Raw genomic sequence first — 9498 nt, 5'->3', positions numbered from 1 at the left:
ACTATCCTATTTTGCAGTCCTGTGCATTTTTCTGCACGCTTTTTGACTTCGTTTTTTTCCTCGTGGCTGAAGAAAACTTCATTGTGTACAGGCGTGCCACATTGTTAGTAGCCATTTATCAGTTGATGGGCATCTAGGCTGGCTCCATTTTCTTGCTATTGTGAACACCCTAGCAATAAACACAGGGTATCTTTGTGGTCTATTACAGAGTCTTTTGAATATATTCCCAGTATAGCTGGGTCATAGAGGTAACATTGGTTTCAGTTTTTTGAGAAACTTCTACACTGATTTCCAGAGTGGCTATGGACATTTATATTCCCAATGGAAGCGAATAAAGGTTCCTCTCTCCCCATGTTCTCACCAGGATTTGTCGTCTTTTTTTTTTCCTTGATGCTAGGCATTCAGCTGCAAATCTCAAAGTGGCTCCAATCAGCATTCCCTGAAAAGCCAAGATAATTAAAAAGACATCTGTGAGCACACCACGTACATTCTTCCCTGGGGAGAGAATCCACTGTCTCTCTCTCCTGCCCACTCTACCTCCAAAGATGGTGATGCCTGAGGGAAAAGAAGGAAGAATGCTGAGACTACAGAGTTACCTGAGGCACAAAGAGAAGTTGCGGGCTTCCATGTTCCTCACCAGCCTGACTTGTCCCAGGTATGTGACAGTAAGGTCACTTAAAGCTTTGTTCATTTTCTTTTAATAAATCTAATGTGTCTTGGAAAAAATACATTTCTATGTTTCTTTTTAATTTTTAAAACAATCTTATTTTACATACCAATCCCAGTTCCCTCTCCCTCTGTCCTCCAACTCCCCCCACATCCTCTCCTCAGAGAGGGTGAAGTCTCCCATGAGGGATCATCAAAGTCTGTCACATCATTTGGGGCAGGACCAAGACCCTCCCCTTATAACTAGGCTGAGCAAGGTATCCCTCCATAGGAAATGAACTCCAAAAAGCCAGTTCATGCATTAGGGATGATTACTAGTTCCATTGCCAGGGGCCCCATAAACTGCCCAGGCCCCCTAACTGTCACGCACATTCAGGGGGCCTAGTTCGGTCTTATGCAGGTTCCCCAGCTGTCAGTCTGGAGTCAGTGAGCTCCCACTTGCTACGGTCAGCTGTGGCTTTCCCCATCATGGTCTTGACCCCTTTGCTCATATTATCTCTCCTCCCTGTCTACAACTGGACTCCATGAGTTCATCTGTGGATCTCTGTATCTGCTTCCATCAGTTACTATGTAGGATGAAGGCTCTATGATGGCAATTAAGGTAGTCATCAATCTGCTAAGGGGAAGAGTTGTTAAGGTACCATCTCCAATGTTGCTTAGATTCTTCCTTGGGGTCATCCTTGTAGATTCCTGGGAATTTTTCCCTAGTGATAACTTTCTCATTGACTCCATAGGTCAAGTTGGGGGAAGGACAAATCTGTTTCTTGATCCTGTAAACGCCTGTGAATTCATGTGTGCATGTTTGTGGTACACGTGACTATAACACAAAACACATAAATCATCAATCAAGATAATTTCCCCCAAGCTAATAGGAGTGAGGTAGTTTTTCAGTTCTTCCCAGATGATTCTAGATTAAGTCAGTTCATCTAACCAGAACACCTGCTATTCTTTCAATTAAATTCCATGACAACACTCTTCACAATCGGCTTCAGATCTCTGCCCGTTTCCTCCTTTCACACACTTTTCAAATGTGCAATCTTTCTTAAATCCTTTCCCATTTCCTTGGAAGTCCCCACTTCTCCAAAAGGGCCCAACTCTAGGGCCCATACTTTGTGAAGCCTTTTGGGAATCCCCATAGGATTCTTTGCTCTAGCTGCCTGTTTACCCAGAAACACATGCATCTAAATGGCTCCCTTGCATATGTAATTGGAGTAGAGTTGTGAGTTTGTGTTCCAGTACAGGTTGTGATCAAAATTGCTCCCCCATACCCTGCTATCTTTTGATAGCTGTCAAGGCCTCCCTGCTTGAATCCAAGCAAAAGTCAAAGGAAAGAACTATGATTGTTGGTTCTATGTGCTAACTTGGCAGGGCTATCATTTCTAAGTATGTCTGAAAAGGGATTTCTGGGGTAGACTAGCATTGGGATCAATAAGCTAATGAAAGAGGTTACCCTCAGCAATGAGATATTGTCTAAATTGTTGAGGGTTTACATCTAACATAAAGATAGAGGAAGAAGAGCTTTCCCTCTGCCTCATCTGGTTCAAGAGTCTCTTTCCTGCCTTGTACATCCATCCTCCTGGCTCTTACTTCTTCAGAAGTTGGACTAGGACCTATGATAGCAGCTACTTTGATTCTTGGGCCCTAACATTTGGTCTTGGGCCCTTACATTTGGACCATAACTGTATTCTTGGTTTCTGGGGGGTTGGGGGGCTCCATTGTGCAGATAGCTCATCATAAGACCACTTAGCTTCTGTGACTGTATGAACCAATCCTGTTTGTTTGTATATCTAAGGTGATAGCTAGATGAGAGATAGAGGGTAGTAGATAGATAGTAGATAGATAGTACACAGCAAAATGATAGAAGGTAGATAGACAGACAGACAGAGAGACACAAAGATAGATGATAAATAGTAGATTAGACACATAGAATTGACAGATACATACATGAGTCATGTCCCACTTCTCTGGAGAACTAGCTAACACAGGAACATGTGAGGCAGCCCGTATATATTAGCCTTCTCAGGGAAAGAGCAAAGCAGAGAAAGGTATAAAGTGTGCATAGGTGAGTGAAAAAACAGAAAATGCCCAGCCCCGCGTATGCTTTTATGAGATTTTAATGCTATTGTCTGTTTTTATGGATGTTTTCCCCCTGAACTGTTTAATTCTGCTCATAGTATATCTATATTCTCTGTGTGTGGCAAAAGGTTAGCACAAAGTTAGTTGCAATTAAGTAATTAATAAGATGTGGTATTCTTGAATGTTCCTCAAAACTTAGTTTTAATTTTTTTCTAGGCAGTTTCTTGATTTCTATCTTCTGGAATCTAATATTGTTTTTCTGTAGTAAATTTCTATGACTTTTCATTCTAAGCACAGCAGCTATTTGCATTGTTATGTTTGTTTGTTTGAAGTGTCTTAATGAGATTTTCGTTATTTAGGCCAGTTAAGAATATATCTTTGAGCAAGTTCACTTTAGTCTGTTTTATTTTTATGTATGCAATTTTGAGACAATTTAATTTACACAAGACTGTACATTTCCAGCAAGCAGTTGAAATTTTTCCATTCAATTTTTCACCAATTACCTAAATTCCTTTACAGAATTTATAAGGAGCTTGTCAATCAAATTTATTCTGTATAAGAGATTAATAGAGGAATGCTACATTATAAGGCTTCCAATTTCCTTGAATGATTTTTAGTATTCTGTAACACTTTTTTGTAATTAAGATTTAAATACCCAATCCCTCAAGACTTGCCATACAGAGAGCTGTCAATCAAGGAATTGGCAGTCTGTATGAACCACATGATGAAGTCTTTCTCTCCCCTCTCTGGTGCCTTCAAGACCAGCTTTCCCGAGCTGATCCTTCATTTCACATGTCTTAGAACTCGCTCACACTTCTTATGCTTGGAAATGTAACACACAAAGTGACAACGTAATCCACAGCTAATAAGTTAGCGGCTATAAAAATGAACATCCACGCTAACGTGCCAAACATGGAGGATGGAGGTGTTACACTGTGCTCGTGTGTACATGTCTGCCAGGGCAGTAGTACATATGCCTCTGTAGATGCTTCTAAGTTATGCAAAAAAAAAAAGCCGACAATCATTCTTGAACTTTCTTGTCAGGATCCAGTTTCGTTTAAGAGTCAAATCAGCCGCATCAAAACACTTGGCCATGATTAGCCACAGTTGGGCCTTCAAAGAAAACACACCAGAGTAGCCCTTGAGTTGGAATTTCTGAGGAAATAGACTGTCCTGATGTATGCTGCAGGTTCCTCCCTCAGGGTTTACTCTCTTCTGGAAAAATAACCACAAAAGGACTTGGAAGCCTTCCCTGCCTATCTCCTAACTCAACTCAGAATGATGTAAGATTAATAGTTACTACAATTAATTAGGGGAAAGGTTAAATCTATAATGTGTGCCATTAGTTTAAGTATAAGAATACTAGGAGTATAACTTTTATTTCTTCCATTTTCATTAAAAATGTAAGTTTTCAGGTTTATTGATGAAAAGAATCACTAAAATAGTATCATTTGAGAACTAAAAGCTAGCTAAAATTTAAACAGTATGAACTGAGCTCCATACGCTGCAGTCTGTCTTTTCGTGGGGGGTCAGGAAGAGGAATGCTAAGGTGTCTCATTACTTTGTAGCCAGGCTAGCATCAAATTCTTTGCTTCTGTCTCAATTTACCAACTACTGGTATTAAAAGTGTGAGCCACAATGTCTAGCTCAAAATCTGATTTTTTTTTGTAGTGCTGCTACATGAACCCAGAGCCTAGTACACAGTGGTCACATGATCTATTTCTGAGCTACATCCGTAGCTTGAAATCTAATTGTGATGATTACTTCTACAGCAGGATAAGATATTTTATAGACACGATCTACAAATATTTTATATATTATAGATATGCTCTACAAAATATGTACATTTATAATATATATACTTTTGACACCGTGCTGGTTTTTGTTTTTGAAACAAAGTCTTATTATCGCCCTTCTCCGGCCTCCACCTCCCCAGAGCTTTAATTACAGGCATGCGCCATCGTGCCCAGTTTGTAAATATTATCTTAAGTAAATGTGAACATAGCATACTGCTATATTCAATACAGTTTTAAAATTGTATGAGCTTCCCATCTTATCAGTAGTGAAAGGTATCTCTAGTCCACAGACTGGGTAAACCAAATAGCAGCAGATAAGAAAGAAGTCAATAGCTTTGCCCATTGGAGTATATGTCTAATGCTTCTAACCTCAGTGCAACCCAGGAGGTATATATCTTTTGTTTCTGTGCTGAGTCATGTGACAAGATTTAGGAAGGTTGAATAAATTACCTAAAATGACAGCTTGTAAATTGTAAAACTGTAACATGAACCCAGATCTAATTAAAAATTGTGTTTTTTATAATTATTCCCCATAGTTTTATAACATACCAAAAGTAAAACAGGCTACATAGTCTTTGATGATAGTAGCTCTGCCCAAGACACAGCTGTGTGTCTATGTGCTTGTCTTTTCATTCATTTATTCATTCATTCAGTAGGCATGAATATATTTAGTATCTATTCTGAGTAAGGTAGTGTGTGCTGGGAATATACTAGTGATCCAAACAGACCGGGGAGCCCTTTCTCCAGAGACTAGCAGACTAGGGTGAGTTTCAGATAAGCAGGAAGGCAATGGGGGTATAGCATTGTTAGTGACACAAGGATAGAAGGATGAAGCTACGAGGGAAAACAATTCTGGAGAGCGATATCTAAGTAAAGGCTTTAAGATAGGTAGGGTGAGCCGTGTGCTGGAATTTGACGGTACTGCTGGGGAGCTTTTTGAAATAGAGTCCTGAGTGAGAAAAGAGTGAGAAGGAATGGCTGGGATACAGGGAGAAAGAAGCGGGGGCTGATGAGCAGACAGAAGTGATACTGCAAAGGAACTCATGAGTAAACACAGGCGAGAGATTGGAAGCCAGAGGGCCACGCCTCTCTATTTGAAGACCATCTTTCTGAGCAGAGAACTGAGAAGTGATAGATACAGAGGATGAGGTGGATGAGGCCTGAAGGCCTGGAGCTCAGCTCACGGACCTGGTAGTGTCAATCCTAAGTAGCCTTGTAGACTGGGAAGTGGAAGGGTCAGCTCTGGGAAATGGTCTGAGGGAGGAAAAAAAATACACTGGAGGTTAGCCACCAGTAAGGTGAAGTGTCTCCTAATGGTGCCATCTGTAGGCATCCTATGCCTAAAGGAAAGCATACAAACAACCTACATAGGTCAAGACCGTCTTATGGAGCTCAATGGGGAAACTATTGCAAATGTCAGTCCCCAGTAAAGACAATTGTTTCTTCTCATAGCCCTAAAGAACAGCTCATCCTTTTTAAAACCTTCAACATTTAGAAGGAAAGTATCTTGTAATGAGGCAACCAAACATCCTAAGGTGTTTATCTCTGAAAAGATCAAGGGCCATTGCCAGACTTTGTGGTGTCAATAGTGAAGTCATATCTTTCTGGGCAAATGCAGACATTCTACAGTATCGATTTTATTTTTCCTTTCCCAAAGAAATGAGATTTATTCTGGAATGAGCGATATTGTTAGGTCTCTCCTTATGTTTGTGCTGCTGCCCCATGCCACCAGATACTAATTAGTTCCTTTATTAAGACCATTTATTAGATGCATGGTAGCTGAAAGAGAGTGTTAACTGTTAACTGGTTAATTCCGAGTTGTGAATAATTAATGAACCTGAGACCCAAATATAAAATGAGGAGACGACATTTGGACAGTAGCCATGACCTCAAACTGCTTCATTACTTCAGATTCTCATTATAACAGTTAATTACAATGATTATCAATCATGTTTATTAACTTACATGCTATTTCATTCATGCACAGGGCAATACAAAAATAAAACATCTTGTATGTGGTGTGGCATATGTACGTGTGGTATATGCATTTGTGTGTGGGGTTTTGTGTGGAGATGCAGACACATGTGTGCAGGTAGATGCACATACCCATCTATACACATGTGTTGAGCAAGCACACGAGGGTGTCTGCTAGAGGAGGTTTCTGGGTGTCTTCCTCTATTATTCTCTACCTTGTTGGTTTGTTTTTGTGATGGTCTGAAAGAAAATGACCCACAGAGAGTGGCACTATCAGGAGATGTGGCCTTGTTGAAGGGTGTGTCACTGTGGAGGTGGGCTTTGAGGTCTCATATATGCACAAGCCACACCCACTGAGACAGATCACTTCCTGTTGCCTCCAAGACAAATGTAGGACACTTGGCTACCTCTCCAGCACCATGTCTTCCAGCCCAACACCATGTCTCACCATGATGACAACGAACTAGACCTCTGAAAATGTAAACCACCCCAGTGAAATGTGTGTCCTTTGTAAGAGTTGTGGTGGTCATGGTGTCTCTTCACAACAATAGGAACCCTAGGACAGTTTGCTTCTTTGAGACAGTCTTTCTTTTTATTGAACCAAAGCTCACTGTTTCAGCTGGTCTGGCAGTGAGCTCCCAGGATTCTCTTGTCTCCATCCCCCAATGCTGAGTTTATAGGCACACAAGACCACGCTCAACTTTTATGTGGGTGCTGGGAATTTGAACTCAGATTCCCCTGGTTTTACAGAAAATTCTTATACCAGTGAGCCCTTTCCCCAGACCCTAAAACATTTCTTGATGAAATATTGCAATGAACTAAATGTTGTGTCTCCCAAACTTTATGTCAAAGTCTGCATCCCAATGTTAATGTGTTTGCAGATGAGATTTGGGGAATATAGTTAAAATGAATATGAGTGTATCCTCTAACAGGAGGTAAGAACCTGTCATTCTCTTCCTGCTATTTGAGGACACAGCAGAGGTCATCCACAATTCTTCAGAGGGCTCCCACCCTGGCTTTGGAATTTCAGCATCCAGAATAATGAAAACTAAATCTGATGGTTTGTAAGCCACCCAGTCTATGGTTCTTTGTTATAGCAGGATAAACCAAGACAAGCAAGCATTCTTCAATGAGATAATACAAAACCCCCTGAGCCTTCTAAACATAACTCACTCACCCCTGACTCAGAGAACATAATAAAGGGTTGTTTTGTAAAATGTTATTGGATTTGGCCTTATAGAAAACTATGATATTTTGCATAATCATCACACTCATATTTAGTTATTGTGTATAGAATAATCATTTTTCATCCATCACTGGTTCAGCACAGCACTTACAGATATGTTAAAATAATTTTCTTTCTTCTGTTTTTTTTTTCCGAGACAGGGTTTCTCAGTGTAGCTTTGGAGCCTGCCCTGGAACTCACTCTGTAAATCAAGCTGGCCTTGAACTCATAGAGATCCACCTGCCTCTGCCTCCCAAGTGCTGGGATTAAAGGTGTGTACCACCATTGCCCAGCATATTAATAATATTTTCAAACTTCTTAACTTTACTATGCCAGGATTTTCTAATGTTCTATTTATATTTGATATAATGTAAAATGTGTTATCTTGGGACTAAACCTTAGATATGGTAGTTGTACTGTATTACCTGTTCATTTTGGTAGGTCAAAGTGTTGGTGGGTGAGCAATTTCTTATGATTCAAATATACTCTTTATGTGTGCTTTTCCTTCCCTCCTTTTATCTTCAGTAGAGGTTAGTTAGCAAGGGGAACCCAATCATTAGTGGATGACAAAGGCAAACAATATCCACAAAGCATGTATTTTATTAATAAGTAATCAAAAGTCTTCACCAGACTACAGGGAAGAACTGTCTCAGGGATGACTGGATAAATATGAGACTCAGAACTATGACTATATATGTTTATGGTTTCCACTAAAACAATAAAGACTGATTTGTTTTACAGTACAAACAGTGAACACTTTGGACAGACTTCAAAGTTCCTTTGAATAAACAAATGGTTTGAAAGACTGGGTATAGTTTCAAGTGAATTTTATTTGAAACTAAATAAAACTTCAAAGAGAACCCACTAAATATAAATGACCTATTTACTAATCAATGCCTTTCAAGATAATAAGGAAGACAAGCTGTCTAAAAAATGTCTACCAGCAGTAATAAATAGGTGGAAACTCAGAATGTTCAGGGGGGGGGAAGGGACAATCTATATCCTTGGCCCTGAGCACCTTGCCAATCCAGGTGGTTAGATTTTACTTTCTTTGAGAAGTGAGAAAGTCATGATTACTCCTTTCAAAGAAATTATAAGACAGGGAGGGGAGGGCCTGACAGCATTTCAAGAGAAGTTGTGCCTGTGCAGTATCCTTGAGCTTCTGAGGAGAGAACTAGGCGGATAACTGAGGACTAAGGCCTCCAGGAGGCTAAGGTTTTGTAACTAAAACTAGACCACCCTTCACAGATAAAACCTCTCATTGCTTATACCTTCTATGGATAATATTAACATGAAACACTACACCCATTTAGCAATACAGGTATCTTCTGCCCATAAATAAATACGGGTTTAACATTTTTATAATGTGCCATGTGCTAGGCTACATGCTGAGAACAAAGAGTAAAACCCAGCACTCTTCCTAGGCAAGAAAGATGAACATGTATGGCATAATTAGAGAGGATACTTCCCATAAGCCCTTTCCTCCCCAAGGATACCCATTGTTGAGAATGTATGTATGTATATATGTATGTATGCATATATGTATGTACGTATGTATGTATCTATCTATCTGTCTACATACACACACACACATACACACATCATCATCATCATCATCATCTTCTCCCTTCCCAATAGCCCAAACATCAGTTGTTGAACAAACTGTTGAGCAAATGCTTCTCATAGTCCCCTTTTGACAAGAGTCCATCAGGGAAACCAACTCTGTCCTTCCATTCTAGTCAAAGACCTCCCTGACTTCAG

This window comes from Mesocricetus auratus, unplaced genomic scaffold, assembly GCF_017639785.1.
Source record: "Mesocricetus auratus isolate SY011 unplaced genomic scaffold, BCM_Maur_2.0 Super-Scaffold_100004, whole genome shotgun sequence".
Taxonomy (NCBI): domain Eukaryota; kingdom Metazoa; phylum Chordata; class Mammalia; order Rodentia; family Cricetidae; genus Mesocricetus; species Mesocricetus auratus.
Note: the sequence above shows the minus strand (reverse complement) of the source record.